General features: G+C 44.3%; 1 pseudogene; it reads left to right on the top strand.

The window, feature by feature from the left end:
• Positions 1-1309: 1309 nt before the first annotated feature.
• On the top strand, positions 1310-1974 carry LOC148005423 (malate dehydrogenase, cytoplasmic pseudogene; annotated as a pseudogene).
• The last annotated feature ends 17803 nt before the right edge of the window (positions 1975-19777 follow it).

Below are 19777 nucleotides of genomic sequence, written 5' to 3'. Positions count from 1 at the left end.
TGGAGGAAGTGTGTCACTGTGGAGGTCGGGCTTTTTGATCTAGTGCTACAGCCCTGCCCAGTGTGGAAGAGACCTTCCTTCTGGCTGCCTGTGGAAATCAGTCTCTTGACTGCCTTTGGATCAAGATGTAGATCTCTCACCTCCTTCTCCAGCACCATGTCTGCCTGTGTGCTGTCCTGCTTCCCGCCACGATGATAATGGACTGAACCTCTGAAACTGTAAGCCAGCCTCAATTAAATATTTGCTTTTGTAAGAGTTGCATTGGTCATGGTGTCTCTTCACAACAATGGAACCCTAACTAAGACAATATTAATATTTACATATATGTTTTGGGCTTTTTGAGATAGGTCATGCCATGTAGACTGGGCTGGAAAACATCCTGCTGTTACCTGCTAATTTCTAGGGTTAAAGGCATGTACTACCATGCCAGGCAAGCCACTGTATGATTTAAGGTCTTCAACTCATCTGTAGGGCTAACACAATTATTTTTTACTAGGGTGCCTGGGTTGTTTTTTCCTTTCTTTTTCTCTTTCTTTTCTTTTTTCAAGTCAGGGTTTCTCTTTGTAATCCTGGCTGTCCTAGAACTCACTCTGTAGACCAGACTGGCGTCAAACTCAGAGATCTACCTTCATTTACCTCTTGAGTGCTGGGATCAAAGGCCTGTTCCACCACTCCTGGCTGATCTTTTTTTTTCTTGTTGCTATGATGAAGTACTCTGATAAAAGCACCTTAAAGAGAGCTGTAGTGGTGACCTGACTCTTGAAGACAGGCTTTATAGGAGTAGATATTGGCCTTGAATTCCCAACATCTGAACCACAGAGTCCTTGTGAATGGAGCAGGGGATCAATTTTCTTTTTGTTCTTGTACAGTGTTAAAAATGGATCTGTCTTTAGTAAAACAGCCTATAATTCTTGTGCTGTTGGATACTTCCCCGATGATGGGTGCCTTAGTGTTTTACTGCTGTGAAGAGACGCCATGACTCTTATAAAGGCAAACATTTAATTGGGGCTGGCTTACTGCTTCAGAGGTTTAGTCTATCATCATCATGGTAGGAAGCATGGCAGCGTGCAGGCAGACATAGTGCTGAAGGAACCGAGAGTTCTTCATCCTGATTGGAAGGCAGCCAAGAGAAGACTGGATTACACAGGCCAGACTTGAGCATATATTAGACCTCAAAGCCCTACCTCTACAGTGACACACTTCCTCCAATAAGGCCACACCTCCTCCAATAAGACCACACCTTCTCCAATAAGGCCACACCTCCTAATAGTGCCACCCACTATGGCGAAGCATTCAAATACATGAATCTATGGGGGCCAAACTTATTCAAACCACCACAGTGGGTGTTCTGGATGGTGTACTGATGGGACTGCACAACTGTGCTCCTCCCCTTCTGAAAGATGTCATTGCAACAAACAAGAGGTGGTCTTCAAAGAGCTAGATGTGGCTGCCCTTGTGGGCTTCATGCCAAGAAGGGAAGAAATGAAGAGGAGAGACCAACTAAAAGCAACTGTGAAAATTCTCAAAGCCTAGTGTGCATCTTTGGAGAAACAAGCCAGTTAAGAAGTCAGTTAAGGTCACTGTTGTTGGAAACTCAGCCAGTACAAACTGCCTGATGACCTCCCCATCAGCTCCATCAATCCCCAAGGAGAGCTTGACTTGCTTGGACCACAGAACTAAATCTCAAACTGCTCTTAAAACTCACTGTAACTGCTGATGACATAATGTCTTTATCTGGAAAATCATTCCCCAGCTCTGTATCTAGTTGTCAATCATGCTACGGGGAAATTGCAAGGAAAGGAAGTCGGTGTGTATGAAGCCCTAACAGATGACAGCTGGCTCAAGGGAGAGTTACTCACGACTGTGAGACGGCAGGGCACCGCTGTTATCCATGCTGGAAAACTGCCCAGTGCAATGTCTACTGCAAAAGCTGTCTCTGTGTTGTGGTTTGCCCCGGAGTTATCTGTATTTTGATGCTAATTCCACCACCCCGAGGACTGCTGCCTAGTCACATGCTCAGGACTCAGGTGACTTCACCAGAACCTTCTCCCCATTGAACTTGTAAAATACATGTGAGGGGCTGGAACAGGATAGAAGGAGGACTGTCATGATGAGAAGGAAGGATGGATGGGAGAGAAGTTTGAAGGAAGAGGAAGAGACTGAAACAGAAAGGAGGAGAGACAGGAGGGACAGGGAGAGAAGCCGTGGCAGGACAAAATGGCAGGTGACATTAAGATTCCATGCTGTACCTTTACAGGTTGTTACAAATGTTTTTGTTACAAATGTTTTTAAGGGATGGATGTGTATTGGGCTTTGTATGTTTAGGTGGGCAATTATATCTTATCAATTGGGTCGAAGATTATTGTGTTGTGTGTTCTTTCATGTAGCGATTTAAGTGTAAGAAAGTGTGCGGCGGTTGGAGAGTCTGGGCCATCACGGAGTTGGGATGTGTGCTTCTGGCACGGAAACCTGCCTTGGGAACTAGATAGGAAGAGAGATTGCTGCCAGGCTCAGAGAGAGGCCTTCGGCAGCGTGATATGGGACGGAGCAAACGGATGAAAGGCTTTGCTGACTGAGAATTAAGATATCCAGCAGACATCTTGGGGCACTGAGGCGCCGAACCTAAGGGGGGTGGTAAAAGACAACCATACTTTTTTTATGTTTTATATTTTTACCACAACATCTCTGGCCACGTCAGACACATCTGGTTTGGAACTCCAGAGGAAGAGTCCATGTTGATGGGTGTCATCTCTGACAGCAACTCTCTCAGTGTGCCTGATAATCTGCTCACTCGCTCCCTCTTACGGTCGAGAATAAGGCCTGGGATTTTGTAGAAGGCCTCCCTTTTCAGAAGGAACTGGCAGGAGAAAAAGAAACTGCTTTAGGATTTTTCTCCCTGGCCGACTAGACAAGTGTGTTGATGTCAGTAAACATCCCAAAGCTGAAGAATCTAGACCCCATTGCTGAGCCTGGTGCCCAACAGCAATAACGTTTATAATATTATACCGTACTGTCGAGTGTAATAATTGTACTCAAATCACTTGTGAACAGCCGCCTATTTTAAAGATTGTGTGCTTTATGGTACAGATTTGTGGAATTCTATCATGCTGTCAGTGCTGCAATCTAAAATAAAATGTAATTGAGTGAAGGAGAAAAAGAAAGCGACTTAAGGGAGAATAGATTTATTCTCATTCACAGGGCCAGGTTGTTGGTCACCACAGGTTGTGGTGGAGAAATCACAGCATCAGGAGCTTGGGCAGCTGGTCATTTCACACCCACAGTCAGGGAGCAGAGGATGATACCTGCTGCTACTCAGCTCCCCTCTCTCCACTTACATAGCCCAGTAGCGCAGCCAAGGGAATGGCACCGCCCATAGTGAGCAGGCCTTCCTGCCTCTATGAATGTACTCTAGATAACCCCCTTCCATGTCGCATAGGTGATTCTAGGTTTTGTTAAGTTGACAATGAACATAAGCCATCAAAGGGCAGAGGCTGAAACTTGGAGAAGTTAATGATTTGGACCATTTTTAAGGTTAAATCTCTTTTATTTTCTACACTATAGTACTAAGAACCTTATTCTATTTTTTATCCTTAAGTATTTGATTAGAGAACTTTAAAGGAACAATTTAAGACCCACCAGTGCATCTGCGGTTCAGGATTAATAAAAATTAGTATCTTAGTGTTTATTTTCCTTCTATTAAAAATCCCTCTAGTAGATTTTACAAAAAAAAAGTTCTCCATTCTCCATAAAGAATTAAAACGGCAGAAAAATCTAAAAGTTAAAATTACTCCAAATCTTTCAACTCATTAAAAACGTCATTACTGCTTAGTGAACATAATTTCGGATATCCTTTTAAGCATCTGAATATAGCTATATAAATAGACGGAGAGACGAATGGATGCATCGCTGGAGAGACAAAAAGCTATTGCAAAACAGGATTGATCTATACACGACATTTTAACGCAGTAATTAAATTTAGTTTTACTTTAGTTTAATAGGAGAAATAACTGGCAGAAAATAGAAGTCAGTGAATCTCAATTAGATGTTTCTTTTCTTAAGAGATAATATTTCTTAGAAATTACTTGGAAAGCTAAAGAATAAAAATTCTTAGGCTTCCTGGGGGCAGGGCTGGGTGGGGAGCAGGAGGACTGTTGCAAGTTTGAGGCCAGCCAGGGATACCTAGCAGGATCCCATCTAAAACAACAAAGCCCCAGCAGGCAGACAGACAGACATCAATAGTTGATAGGCAGATGATATACAGAAGATACGGAGAGGAGCTAGACGATAGGTACATGATATAGATTGAAGTTGCTGATTTCTTCCGTAATTTTTTTTTTTTAATTAGGGAGCTGGCTCAGTTGGTAAAGTATCTGCCTCTCAAGCATGAAGACCTGAGTTCCAACCCCCAAGCTCCCATGTAAAAAATCAGGTGTGGTGGCACCATCTTGTAATTCCCTCATGGGAAGATGCAAGGTAGAGACAGGCAGAGATGTCTGGAGCTCACTGGCTAGTTGGCCTAGCCTATTTGGTGACATTCCAAGCCCATGAGTGACTTTGTCTTGAAGAAAAGGTGGACAGCACGTGTACTCCCCCATGAACACATACCTGCACATTTTATTAGATGGTTTGTTAACGTTTGTTGACTGACTCCCAGGCTTAAAAGATAAACAAGCTGTCCTTAACGTCTCCTTCTGTCGCTTTCCCCATGACTTATGTTGTCCTAATAGCTTGCATCCTCACACTGTTCTCACCTATAACACTTAATCTTTCACTTAGCCTACGTTCTCTGGTCATCTCAGCATGGGAGTCTTTACTCTCGGCCACATGTTGCCCCCAGGACGTCATACCTGGTTCTTTCCTGGCTAGATTCCATACCAACAGAAACCCAATAACTTCTATCTCCTGTCGTTTTACTTCTCCTGTTGAACTGGAGTAAAATTAAATTTAACACCTGTGTTCCTGGAGGTCTTCTGTGGTGACAAACATTTGCTTGCTGTCATGCTTGGGTCCCGCCATAGTTGAGTCTAGTGTCCCTAGGACGTGCATTGGCTCCTTTCACCCTGTTACCCCCCTAGCATGAAGTTCAAGATTCATCCCCCGTCTTGGTGATTTGGTCTTTCTACATAGAAAATACCCTGAGAATTGGATTCGCTTTCCGGGGACTTCATTTTTCCCATCTGCGGGCTGTAGATGTCATCGGTTGTTCTTGTCAGTATCAAATGAGATTGTTATTTAAAGACTTGGCGCCATGCCTGGATCAGAACCAACGCTTAATAATTGTTAGCTTCTGGTGGGATTGTAACGGGGGCACTAAAGTTCAAGAATACACACAGGATTCTTCTGAGCTGGACATCCATTGAGTGACCAGCCCAGGAAAGGGCCTTAGGTAATTAGGCGCAGTAGAAAGATTATTAAGTCAATGCAATTAAAGAGGCTAGAGGGAAGGAGTACAGAGAGTCTGACTGAAGGATAATTAAAGACCTGAAATAAGAGAACTCAAGAAATGGAATAAAAGGTATATTTAAGGATAAAATAAAGATTAAATTTCCCCCAAATGACGAAAGTGTCTTAGGCCATCTAAACCGAGAACAAAAGGAAGAGCTGGACTTAGAAGGCTGGCGGTGTGCACCTGTGGGGCCTCGTACCAATCCTCACTGACTCCTCCAGCTGATGACGCGTGGACCAGGGTCACTCAGTCCACAGAGCTAGAACGCCCTTTTTTATTTTATTTTATTTTATTTTATTTTATTTTATTTTATTTTATTTTTTAATGTTAGCCATGGCCATCTCGTTCGTTAAGACCCTCCATTTTGGCTAAACCACGTGAGTCGTTGAGACTAAAGTCATTTTGGTTCCCAGGATTAAAGTGACTCATTTCTCTAAATCCTTGCCCTTCCCACCCTGCTGACAACCCCAGAAATGGCGGCCATAGAGGTTGTCGGTCTTTACCTCAGTATTTACTTTATTTTTCTAGCTACCGCTAGCAACAGCCAACCTCAGGCTAAAAAGGGGATCTCCTCCTCTTCCTTTCTCTTTTTCGCTTTATAAATACCTCAGCCCGTAAGCAGCCCATGGGCTCTGATCCCACGCCAGAGACTCCTCTAGACTAAAGCCAGCTTCGTTACTGAGTCCCTCGCTCCGGCTTCCTTCTTGGCAACCTTGCTGTAAATAGTTTCAGCTTACTTGTTAAGGTTGACCCCTTCCTTGTGTCCCACCTGCTTCCGTTCTTTGATCGCATGTTGTATGGACTCCGTGCTCCTTTGTACCGTTTCGCCACGTGGACCGATCCTGCATTTCATCGCCCACACTGGGTTGTCTCCTTTTCTTACCTCCCATGGGCCGTGTTTGTGTTTTTCAGTCCGGGCTGTAGCGTTCTTGTCTGGATGCTCCTCTCTACCTCTCTTATGCCGAGGCTCGTCTTTTGGGAGGGTTTCTAGCACTGGTAGCCTTTACCTTTCTTCCCGTCACAGTGGAAGTCAGTCCTTTTGTTTTTAAGCGTATGCTTTTGAGCCTGGTTGTGGTGATTCTTGTCCTGACTACTTCACCTTGGCATAAGGACGTGTGGGATGTCCCCAGCAGGCTGCCAGGGACCTAGCTCTCTCTCGTCAATGACATTTTCTTATGTGTCTTTCACCAAGGTATAACTCACCTACTTGGTTTGAGAGGGGCTCCCTAATTATCACCCTGGAGTCTTTAAAAGACCCCACGGTTTACTTGGCCTGCAGCCATTTCTTCTTTGCTCGAGACAGAAAAATAAAAGGAGAAGACCCTTGGGTCACTTTGCTTAATCCTGGATCTACTCTCACTCCTGGGCCTCTTGGTTACTCATGAGACAGATGCTCAAAAGAGCTGCCATGCTGGATGCAAGATCCAAGATCCTTGGAAGCAGGACCATCCTTTTCTTCTTTTATTGACCTGCCAAGGCATGCTACCAAAAGCCTTTCACTTCCTGTAAGCATCCTCCTGACCCCAGGCAACCTCTTCCCTGACTGTCCAAATGAGACTCTCAACTTCTGGCTCCCCCCCCCCCCCCGGAGCCTTCTTCCAGCTCTCAGTTATACAGTGGGGCTTTCAATGGAGCTGCCCTTCCAGAAGCTGGGTCTCTGTGCACTGGCTTCAAACCTTCTGAGCATCTCACATAGCCCGGGTCTTTGATGTTTGTTGAGCCTTGAACAGAACTCATTCCCAGGAGGCTGTGGGGACTCAGTGAGTGGCTTGATTGTGCATGGAGAGCAGGAAGGGCTGCCCAAGCTCACATTGGTGAAGAAATTTGAGAGGCACTCATGGTCCCCTGGGTGTTGGGGAATGGGGACACCTGTGGGGTTAAGGTCTCAGTGGTGATGTTCCCAGCCAAGATGGCTGCATGAAACTGGCTACTGGGCTGATCTTGGTGTCTGCATGAACCTGTCACATGAAGCGTGAGGCAGATCCTGCATCTCCCGTGAGGTTGTCCTGCTTGTCACCTCATCGCGTCCCACAAAACCTCGGTTCTCAAAGGTTTATGTGCAGAGGGACCAGACTTTGTGGGGATGGGGGATAGATATGAAAATGAAGATTCCTCGGCTTCTCCATGCTGATTCAGAAGGTCTGGGGAAAGGCATGAACACCCTCATTTAAAAAGAAAAAAGAACCCCTTGGGTCTAGATGAGAGTGCTTGCTGCATGAACATGAGGACCCCAGTTAGGATCTCAGCACCCATGTGCATGTAACCCAGCTCTATAGGGTGGTTTGAGGGGGAAGGCAGGAGGACCACTGCCTTGGGGCTTCCTGCCTGCGAACCTAGCTACAGGTTCATCGAGAAACTGTCTCAAGGGACTATGACAGAGGAGGACACCTGACATCCTCTGGCCTCTGCACTTTTCTCATAGGAGCATACCCCCACCCCAGGGCTTGTGTGCCTGTGTGTGTGCACATATACACAGATAACTCTTGGAGTCAGGCATGGAGGTGCATACCTATACCGTGGGCAGGGGGATCATGAGTTCAAGGTCAGCGTGGGCCACATAGTAAGACCCTATTGCAAAATAAAACTAAGCAAAGCATTCCACTGCTGGGCAGGGACCCGGCAGCACAGCTGGTGCAGTGGATCACAGCATGCCACATCCAAGCATGTCACTTTGGCATGAGAACTATTTTGAGTTGAAGTTAACTGAGAGACAACAGACAGAGGAGGGGCTATCTCCCTCCCTTCCCCTTTCTGTCTGAAAGCAGGACATAAGCATCCCTTTGTAAACCTGTTTGCTTTCCTCTACCAAGGAGAGGTAGGGGGGCAGTTATTACTGGAGACAGCAATGACTTAACAAACATTACTAAAATGACCTCATCCCCTACCCTCACCCCTGCCCCCATTACCTTTCCACAGTCGCCATCCAACATCTGCCCCTCAGTCTCCTCAGATCTCTACAATGTGTCACTCTCTGCTAAGTAAACTCTCAGGCTAAGCTGCTTCCTGTAGGTTTTCTCTTCTCCCCCATGAAGGCTCTATGTCACTTAAAAAAGGCTACATAGTTTCATATAGAATACTAACGTCATGCTTTTCCTTTAGTTAGTTTCTCTTCTGTCATTTTAATTTGTAGGAAACACCACTCCACCACTACCCAGTGACTGACTAGAAGCAGACAGAAGTAAAAGACTTTTTTTTCCTTAAAAATCTTTTTTTTATACAGTATATTCTGGTTACAGTTTCCCCTCCCACAGGTCCTCTCCCCACTCACCGGAATCTTTACTCTTTCTTTGTCTCTTCCATTAGAATGCAAACAGGCAAATAAATGCTGATGGTGGTGGTGGTGATGGTGGTGGTGAAGAAGGAGAAGGAGAAGGAGAAGGAGAAGGAGAAGGAGAAGGAGAAGGAGAAGGAGGAGGAGGAAGATGAGGAGGAGGAGGAGAAGAAGAAGAAGAAGGAGAAGGAGAAGGAGAAGGAGAAGGAGAAGGAGGAGAAGGAGAAGGAGAAGGAGGAGGAGAAGAAGAAGAAGAGGAAGAAGAAGAAGAAGAAGAAGAAGAAGAAGAAGAAGAAGAAGAAGAAGAAGAAGAAGAAGAAGAAGAAGAAGAAGGAGAAATAAAAACAAAACAGAATAGGGCAAAACACATAAACAGAAAAAAATAATAGCCAAAGAAAAATCACAAGAAAAAATACAGAGGCTGACACACATTCACACACACAGAAAACCCATAAAAATAAAATTGGGGATCATAGTAAAAAGATCTGTAAGGTTAAAAAAATAGTGAAGGCAAAGCTTTTTGAGACAAAAAAAAAGTCCTGAAAGATATCTTCAAGTTTGTTTTGTGTTGGCCATTTACTGTGGGGCCTGGGGCCTGCCCTTAAGTGTGGTTTATATACCCAGTGAGATTCTGCTGGAGAAAACTAAGTTTTCCTTTTTGAATGGTTATTAAGTAGAGATAGCTTCTAGGTTAGGAATCGGGGACTTGTGTCTCCTTCCCGTCTCAGCACTGGGACCCCATCTGGCTTAGACCTGTTGTGGGTCTTGTGCATGCTGCCAAGGTCTCTGTTCATGAGTCCTACCACCGTGTTGGGAAGGTCTTGCTTCTTGGTGTCTTCTGTTCCCATGGGCTCTTACAGTCTTTTGGCCTCCTATTCCGTGGAGTTCTCTGAACCCCAAGGGGAGGGATTTGATGGAGACCTCCCATTTAGAACCAAATGTTCCAAGGTCTCTCATTCTCTGCACATCGTCTAGTTATGGGCTTTTGTATTTGTTCCCATCTATTGCAGGAGGAAGCTTCTCTGATGATGACTGAGTAAGACTCTGATCTACAGGGATAGCAAAACATCACCAGGAGTCGTTTTATGCTATGTTCCTTTAGCAGAACTATAGTATTTGGTTTTCCCTTAGGTTCAAGGCATTTCTAGTCTCAGTTTCTTGGCCACGCAGGCAGTGTTGGACATGGGTTTCATCTCATGGAGTGAGCTTTAACAATCAGATAGTGGTTTAGTTACTTCAATTAGACAGTGGGTTGGTTACACCTACAACTTTTGTGCCATTATTGTACTAATGAATCTTGCAGGTGGGTCACATGACAGATGTAGAATTTGTATCTGGGTTGGTGTTGCCTGTAGTTTTTTGCTCTACTCACTTTTAGCTCTGGGAAATGACCATGCTACTACCAATCCTCACCAAGCTTCCCTTGAATTTTCAGATAAGACACACAACACACACACACACACACACACACATATGCACGCACACATGCACACACAATTATATGTTTTCAACTTGCCATCTTGACACAATTCCTGGGCACCACTATCTTCAGCCTGGAAAAGTGTGCCCTTACTAATTTCTTATCTCTTTCTCTCCCTAAACTTCAGTTGCTAAACTATTCTGACCACCCACGTGTAGAGGCGGCCCGTGTGACCACTCCATTTTGAGATCTCACATGGTTGTCCTGTTCTCTTCTCTCCAAGGCATGGCAAACTCCCTTCTCTTTCCTTGTGTCTCCTTCTCTACTCCAGGCACCTGGAAGTCCTGGCTGTACCTTCTGCTTAGCAATTGGCCCATGGCTTTCTTTACTGACAGATCAAGAACCAATTGGGGAACAGGACCTTAGCATCAGAACCACTTCCTACAGATTGGTGTTTACCTTTCTCCGCTGATAGTACTAGGTAGGCACCAACTTGACTTCTCTGTGTTTAGTGAATTATGTAGGTCTTGTCTTCAGCAATATGGCTTTACCATCAGTTTGTTGAGAGCAGCCAATAGCTTGGCAATAGCCTGGGTTGTTTAAAGGCTTCCGTGGGACCTCTTTGGCAACAACTCAACTAGATGTAACCCATTTCTGGAAGTAGAGGCTTCATCTGGTGATGAGAGGTGTCCAGTGGGGGGCTCCATCTCCCCCTCGTTTGGTGATTCTGACTTAGATTTCTTTCGTACATGTATATATTTTAAGAAGCTTCTATACCATTAGGTAGAGCAGCAACGAACATGTATGGGCAAGAGTCTCTGTAGTAGAACGTAGAGTGCTTTGGTGCTGTGCCCAGAGGTGGTGTAGCTGGATCCTGAGGTAGAACTGCTCCTTGCTTCCCGTGGAACTGCTGATTTCCATCGTGGTTGTACAGATTTGGACCCCTCAGCAATGAATGAGTGTTTTCCCCATACCTCACATCCTTGCCAGCATGAGCTGTCATTTGTTTTTATTGATCTTGGTCATTCTGACCGAGTAAGAGGAAATCTCAAAGTAGTTTTGATTTGCACTTCTCTGGTGCTTAGGGATGTTGACTGTTTCTTTTAAGAGCTTTTCAGCTATTTGTTTTCTCCTTTGAGAGCTCTGCTTAGATTTGTACTCCATTTTTTAAATTGGGTTATTTGTTTTCTTGAATTCCAGTTATTTTTGAAAAAAAAATATATGACATCAATCCTCTATTGGATGTGAGGTTGGTAAGAATGTTTTCCCATTCTGTAGGCTGCCCCTTTGTGTGTAGGTGTCCTTTGCCTTACAGAAGCTTTTCAGTTTTATGAGGTTCAGTTTATTAATTGTTCCTAGTGTATGCACTAAGAGACTTTGTTCAGACAGTCTTTCCTGTGCCTGTGGGTTCAAGGCTATTTCCCATGTTCTTTTCTAACAAGTTCAGAGTGTCTGGCCTGTTGCTGAGGTCCTTGATATATTTGGAGTAAGGTTTTATGCGGGATGGTGAATATGGCTCTATTTGCATTCTTCTATATGCAGGCATCGAGTTTAAACAGCATTTGTTGAGAATGCTGTCTTTTCTCTTGTATGTTTATTTCTCAAATATCATGTGTCCATAGGTGTGTGAACTTATCATGTCTGGGTCCTCAATTCCACTGGTCAATGTGTTTGTTTTTAAAGCCAATATCATGAAGTTTTTATTACTCTAGCTCTGTAGTACAATTTGAGATCAGGGATGACAACACCTCTGGCAGTTCTTTTATTGTTCAGGATTGTTTTATCTATTGTAGACCTCTCTCTCTCTCTCTCTCTCTCTCTCTCTCTCTCTGTGTGTGTGTGTGTGTGTGTGTGTGTTTTCATGCAGAGCTAAATATTGCCCTTTAAATTTCTATAAAGAACTGTGTTGAAATTTTGATCGACTGAATCTGTAGGTTGCTTTTGATAGGTTGGTGAGAAAGCTTTTTTCCCCCTTATGATGAACCTGTTGTCTAGGTACCAGAGACTTATTTCTTTCTGTCTGGTAGGCCTAGTATTCTGAAGCACATTGCTTGATGGAATACAGGCTTTTATTTTTCCATCTCTATGCAGTTTTGTTTTAAAACATGGCACTGAGAAAAATAATAAGCATGGCTTCTAAAACTTAAATCTCTTCTTCCAAGGGTGAATAAAAGGCTATTATTGATCCCCGCATGGGCCACAGGAGAGAGATAAAAACCCAGTTATAATCTTCAAAGAGTTTAAGGAGGTTAATAATAATAATAATAATAATAATAATAATAATAATAAAAACCCGGCTCCTAAGCTATCAAACAAGAATATTGTAACAAAAATCTGAGACAAATATGAATCACGGCAAGACTGTCTGTGAGTGAGCCAGTGACTTGGGGACACATAGGGGCAGAGCCTTTGCAGGCTGAAGTGGGCCTGCTCAGCTTAACAGAGTAGGTCGGTGGAGAGGTGACAGAAAGTTCTAGAAAACTGAAAGGGAATCTCGGAGCTGGTGATGCCATTAGAATTTTGGTGGAGGCTGGTTTTCATGGCTGGCTCCCCTCAGGTAGACATTTTCAACAAGAGTTATACTCTAGAGACAGTTATCCCACTCTAGAGATAGGCGGATGGCCCTGACCTTAGGAAGAGTCTGAGTTCCTGTCCTCTGGGTACCAGCATAAGCCACAACACAGTTGTGTGCCCACGGTGCAATGGGGACCATGTCTGCCTTCCTAACACACGACTAAAAGAGTAGAGCTTATTTATTAATTAGTTTATAATGTGTGTGTGTGTATGTGTGTGTGTGTATGTGTGTGTATATGTGTGTGTGTATGTGTGTGTTTATGTGTGTGTGTTTATGTGTGTGTATATGTGTGTGTATGTGTGTGTATGTGTGCGTTTATGTGTGTGTGCATGTGTGTATGTGTGTGTATATGTGTGTGTATGTGTGTGTGTATATGTGTGTGTGTATGTGTGTGTGTTTATGTGTGTGTGTATGTGTGTGTTTATGTGTGTGTGTATGTATGTGTATGTGTGTGCGTTTATGTGTGTGTGTATGTGTGTGTGTTTATGTGTGTGTTTATGTGTGTGTATGTGTGTACGTTTATGTGTGTGTATATGTGTGTGTATGTGTGTGTGTTTATATGTGTATGTATGTGTGTGTATGTATGTGTGTATGTATGAGTGTATGTGTATGTGTATGTATTTGTGTGTATGTGTGTGTATGTGTATGAGTGTGTGTGTATGTGTGTATTTATGTGTGTGTGTATATGTGTGTATATGTGTGTGTTTATGTGTGTGTGTTTGTGTGTGTATGTATGTGTGTTTATGTGTGTGTATGTGTGTGTATGTGTGTGTATATGTGTGTGTGTTTATGTGTGTGTTTATGTGTGTATGTGTGTGTATGTGTGTGCGTTTATGCGTGTGTATGTGTGTGTTTATGTGTGTGTGTTTATGTGTGTGTATGTGTGTGTATGTGTGTGCGTTTATGCGTGTGTATGTGTGTGTTTATGTGTGTGTGTATGTGTATGTATGTGTGTATGTATGTGTGTATGTGTGTGCGTTTATGCGTGTGTATGTGTGTGTTTATGTGTGTGTGTATGTGTATGTATGTGTGTATGTATGTGTGTATGTGTATGTATGTGTGTATGTATGTGTGTGTATGTATGAGTGTATGTGTATGTGTATGTATTTGTGTGTATGTGTGTGTATGTGTATGAGTGTGTGTGTATGTGTATGTGTGTATGTGTGTATTTATGTGTGTGTGTATATGTGTGTATATGTGTGTATGTGTGTGTGTATGTGTGTGTGTTTATGTGTGTGTGTATGTGTGTGCGTTTATGTGTGTGTGTATGTGTGTGTATATGTGTGTGTATGTGTGTGTGTTTATGTGTGTGTGTATGTGTGTGCGTTTATGTGTGTGTGTATGTGTGTGTATATGTGTGTGTATGTGTGCGTGTGTGTGTGTGTGCGCGTGCGCGCGCGTGCGCACTGACATAGGGTCTCAGGAACTCTAGGTTTAGCCTTAAAATATGCAGCCTTGGGGTTGGGGATTTAGCTCAGTGGTAGAGTGCTTGCCTAGCAAGCACAAGGCCCTGGGTTCGGTCCCCAGCTCCGAAAAAAAAAATGCAGCCTTGAACTCCTGATCCAAAACAAAACACTCACAACCAATTCAGAGCAACGTCTTGCACATGAGAATGGTCTAATAAAAAACCTGAATCTAGGGGCTGGGGATTTAGCTCAGTGGTAGAGCGCTTACCTAGGAAGCGCAAAGCCCTGGGTTCGGTCCCCAGCTCAAAAACAAAAAAAAAAAACAAAAAAAAAAACAAAAAAAAAAAAAAAAAAAAAACAAAAAAAAAAAAAAAACCCGAATCTAACTAAAAACTTCCTCATTTACAAAAATTAGATTCTTTTGTGCTCTATACCAGCGGCTCCCCAGTTTCAGCCCACCAGAACCTTGCCTTCAGGACCTGCTAACACTGGAGTTTGACGTTCCTTCCTTGAACATAAGGTCTGAGAATTTGCATCTATAACAAGTTTCCAGTCACTGATGCTGCAGCCTTTCGCCCAAGACCACACCCCCTCCCCACCCCTTAGAGACTTCACTTCAAGCTAGTGTCTCCAGCTGCTGAGGACACAAGGCTGAACTTGTGTCACAGCTGTGAGCTCAAGTCATGCCCCAGCCCAGGTGTGCCTGGCTGTGCCAGCTGCAGAGAGCCTTGGTTTGTTTCTCTTTGATTCTTTTACTTTGAGATAATTTTATCCTTATATGCGATTGTAAAAATAGTGCAGAGTGTTCCCATACGCTTGTTACCCAACTTCCCCTTACGTGAACGAGCATGAACGTCTTGCATAACCACAGAACACTCATCCAGACCAAGGCTTTAAGCTTGGGGCAACGCTATCAACTAGATACCACCATTCACTGGACTTCATCCTTAGTGCCCTGTGCACACCTCATGACCCAGCCCAGGACCTAAGCTACATTAGTTCCAGGGGCCAACACAAACTACATCTTCGTTCTGTCTCCTCTGCATCCTACATGTTGCAGCTCGTCTCTCTCCGTGACCCCGAGCTTTGAAGAATCCTGGTCAGTTATTCCCCAGAATGCTCCTCGGTGTGGGATCAGCTGATGTTCTCATGTGACCAGAGGGCAGGGATGGGTCACTGTGAGAACATAGGGCTTGGTGTGTTGTGTCAGATAACACAGACATGACATGTTTCACTACAATTTTAACTTTGTTTTCTTGAGAAACATGGTACCTATCAGAATTTGCCACTGTGGTTGTTGTTTTCATAAGTATTAAATACTTATATTTGCTGGAGAGTGAACCTGGGGCCTCACAGTGCTATGTAAGTTTTCTACTATTGAGCTCAGTTCCAGCCCTAACTGTCGAATATTTTGGTAGCCACTCCTTGAGGCTGCAAACATACTAATTTTTTAATATCCATTGGTGGATCTTGCCTGTGTGTGTCATTTATCTGCGCTCTCTCTCTCTCTCTCTCACTCTCTCTCTCTCTCTCTCTCTCTCTCTCTCTCTCTCTCACACACACACACACACACACACACACACACACCATGTTCAAAGTGCAGGATACAAATCACAAAGGGAAAATTTAGAAACCAGCTAGAGAAAAAAGGAATATTATGTTCTCAAGAACTAGGAAAAAATCAAAAGACAACTGTGTGGTACTATTTGAAGGGCTACATTATTTTTTAAAACCTGGCAGTGCAGAATTCTGTCAACCAGGAGTATTTTCAGAAGCAGAGGAGAGGGCTGGGGAGACGTCTCAGTATGGTAAAGTGCTTGCTGCACAAGTGTGAGGATTGGGGTTTGGATCCCCAGCATGCTTAGAGATGCTGGGCAGGTACGGCGTCCCACCTTACACCCATTGCTCAGGAGGTTGAGAAAGGCCATCCTTGGAACAAGCTCACTAGCCAGACTCACCATATCACGAGCTCTGGGTTCAAATGAGGGACCCTGCCTCAATATAGAAGGTGGAGATCAATTAGGAAGACCTCTGGCCTCCATATGCACACACATCCACATATATGTACCCGTACATGTGAACATAGAGTGTCTCTTTCTGTACTTCTCTCCAGCCCCCACTCAGTCACACACCCATATAGAAAGTAGAGGCCTAACAAGAACTTTTATCAGACAGATCGTGACGGAAAGAATTAATTCACTGTCATCAAAGATGCCTTGAAAGGAACATTACACAAATTTCCCTACCACTGTAAAACAGTGGGGCAGGAGGAGAAACAGTTCTCTATAGAAGAATGGTAACCAGTATCCACGGGTAGAACTACAGCATTAGAGCATTACCGTCAGAACACTAACGTAAACCACTTCCAGCCATATTCTCAAACCACTGCCCACCCAATCCTCAGGAATTGGGATAAAGTCAGATTGCTACTTATCTTCCGTATTCCAGAAAGGTCAGAGGTTTAACGATAAGTACCTGCCTGCTTTGTGTGGTTATGAAAATATTACAAATGTGAGTAAGCCCTAGATCTTAAAATGCGACATGTGTACATGTGTGTGTGAGTGTGTGTGAATGTGTGTGAGTGTATGTGTGTGAATGTGTGTGAGTGTGTGTATGTATGTGAATGTGTGTACATGGCTCTGTGTGAGAATATATGTATGTGTGCATGCGTGTGTATGTGTTTGTACGTGTGTGAGTATATGTGTGCGTGTGAATGTGTTTGAGTGTTTATGTGTATGTATGTGTACATGACTGTGTGTGATTGTATATGTGCCTGAGTATGTGTGTGTGAGTGTGTGTATATGTGAGTGTATGTGTATGAGTGTGTGAATGTGTGTTTGTGTGTATGTGTGTGAATGTATGTACATGACTGTGTGAGAGTATGTGTGTGTGTTAGTGTATGTGTGTGTTTGTGTGTGCGTGTGTGTGTGTGTGTGTGTGTGTGATCGTTTCAAAAGTGTTGTGTTGTATCAGGTGATTTGATGAGGTCAGCTGACACTAAAGTGGAACCTGTCTGGAACAGATACAAAGATTTGGTGGCAGGGGTGTGGGAGGTGGAACAAAACTAGGTACACTACTGAATAACAGAAGAAACCCAATCATTTAAATGGCATGGCATGCAAAACCTTTCCCAGCTCGATGCAGTGTTAGTGGGCCTCCCTTCTTCCAACCCAAACCTGCAGCCCACTGCCCACATGCTTTCTGAGAGTCTTGAGGCCTTCGCGCGGCATCACCTCCTTGGATCCTTCCATCAGCTTGCAGAGGGAGCTGGTCTCTACAGAGATGCGGCTCAGTGCCGTAAGTGATTGGCCCACCGTTTCCGGCACTAGGATCCCTAGGTGTTCTCACATAAAGAGCCGCTTGTTCACACAGTGGCCTGACCTCAGAAACAGCCCTCTGTTGTTTGTGTGCTGCAGTTCCAGATGTGGATACCAAGGATATGGGCAGAATGTGAGATGCCTTGAGGGGCCCTCAGTGTGGTATTAACATAGAATACACAGTAAGGGATAGTTCCTTCTCAACTCCCTCCTGGTTCTTTTGGCTCCGTCATAGGACAAATCTGATTCAGGTGTCCCCTTCCCCTTCCCTACATTTAATAAGATGCTTTCTGTTGTCGCTTAACAATGTGAAATGACATAGCTCTTTTTTAAAATTTTGTGTATATGTGTGTATGTATGTATATGTTGTGTGTATGTGCCCGTGCGCGCACATTCATGTCTGTGTGTGAGAGTGCATGCATGCATGCGTGCGTGCCTGTGTGTGCGCGTGTGTGCGCGTGTGTGCACGTACGTGTGTGTATTTGTGTGTGTGAGTTTGCTGTGAAGGCCAGCTTGTGTTAGTCAGGTTTTTTTTCTTCCATGGTGTGGGTCTCAGGGATTGAACTCACGTTGTCAGACTTGACAGCAAGCTTTTACCCATGGAGCCACCTCGTTGGCCTTTTGTTTTGGGACAGGGTCTCATGTGGCCTCGGCTGGCCTGGAACTTAATACCAACCAAAACCGGCCTTGAGCGCTGGGTCCTCTCACCTCAGCAGGCACTACTATGGCCACCTATTCTCCGCTTTTCTGAGAAAAGCCTTCGGGCTTAGAGCCTTTGCTAGGATACGGGATTTGGATAGAATTTAATAACACAGTTCTAGCTTTACTTTATCATCTTCTATTTATAGCAAGTGCTTACAGGCTTTCATTTGGTATGACGGCCTCTTTTAAAAACAAAATGACTTATGAGCTGAGTCGATGGGAATGTTGAGAAGACGGAAGCATGGAGTTCTGCCACGACGCAGGCAAGCGACATGGAACGAACCTCAGAGAAATGGGCTGCTGGGGTCACATTCCTCTGTCAGAGAAAACCCTGAACCTCCTACATAAAGCTTAAAGCACTATTAGTAGAGAGACCCTGAACTCCTGACACAGGATCCTGGGCCAATTGCTATGCCTTCTGGCTGAGGAGAGCTGAAAGCACGCCAGGTGGGAACAGAGGTAGCATAGGCAATAACGATAAAGGTACCGGCCACAAGCTTGCTCCCTTTCTGTACATATCTGCTACTCTATCAGGAGCCTCACCGACTCGGGCTTCGATTATTACTGTCTAAATTGTCCTGTTCACCAGTTCATGTCTGTGAGTAATAATAGACTTTATTAAGTGAGGATTCCTTAATTTTCCAGTTGTTTATTTACTCCTTCGTTCCTTCCTTCTTTCCTTCCTTCCTTGCTTCCTTCCCTCCCACACACTTTCCCCCTAACGTTGATTCTCCAATGTTCCCACTAGGGAACTCTCAGCCCAGAGAAAAAGCAGCTCATGTTCAGAGACTCAGCATGGATTTTGAGGGAACCCAAGTTCAATTTTCTAAAACTTTGACTGAGTTGGACACCGTGGCTCACCCTGTAATTCCAGCATCTGGGAGACTGAGACTCAAAAGGTCACGTGTTCCAGGCCAAATAGAGCCAGGTGGTGAGAACCTGTCTCAACGAACGAACGAAGGAAGAACACTGCTGGCAAGTCGATGCCGGCGTTGGAGCGCACGTTCAGGAACCCACATATCGTGATGGAGCAGCTCTGTAAGCTTCCTCTTTTGAAGTTGACCCACTTGATGAGCCTTGATTGCAAGGCTGCACCTGGCCTCCTGATGCGCTGTTGTGGTCTCTAGGGACCTGCATGGAGAAGCAAGGACCTGCTGTATGCTCGCTCTGGTATCGGGAATATGAGTATCAGTAAACCGTTAAGAAGTAGCACTGAGCTCCTGTTGCTTCTCCTTAAAAGCGATGCAGGAACAAACTGGAAGATAAAGAAAAGGTCTTACAGCCTACAGAGAAACCTGGAGAGAGGGCTCAAAACTGGACAGAGGAGGGGCCGAGAGACCCAAGTTTATTCTCCAGATTCCTGAGTCATCCCAACTGCATCTAGCCAGGGCTGAGACTCAGATGAGGGGCTGGTCCCTGAGTTACCTGTTGCTTCTTTTGTGAAAGTCAAGGGTGGTATGAGACAATCCCTAAGGGTGCGCTGAGCTCCCAGACTCTGTTTGGCCCTTTCCTCGACTGGTTTTCTGCTGTCTTCCTTTCTGGTCCACCTAATCACTTCTAAGAGTGCTATGTGTAACCACTCCAATATTGTAAAAAAAAAAAAAAACTAGCAGCATGACTCCTGCTATGTCTTACATATT

This window comes from Rattus norvegicus, chromosome 6 (assembly GCF_021556685.1).
Source record: "Rattus norvegicus strain SHRSP/BbbUtx chromosome 6, alternate assembly SHRSP_T2T, whole genome shotgun sequence".
Lineage (NCBI taxonomy): Eukaryota > Metazoa > Chordata > Mammalia > Rodentia > Muridae > Rattus > Rattus norvegicus.
The sequence above is the reverse complement of the archived record's forward strand: the minus strand, read 5'-3'. Positions and strand labels throughout refer to the sequence as shown.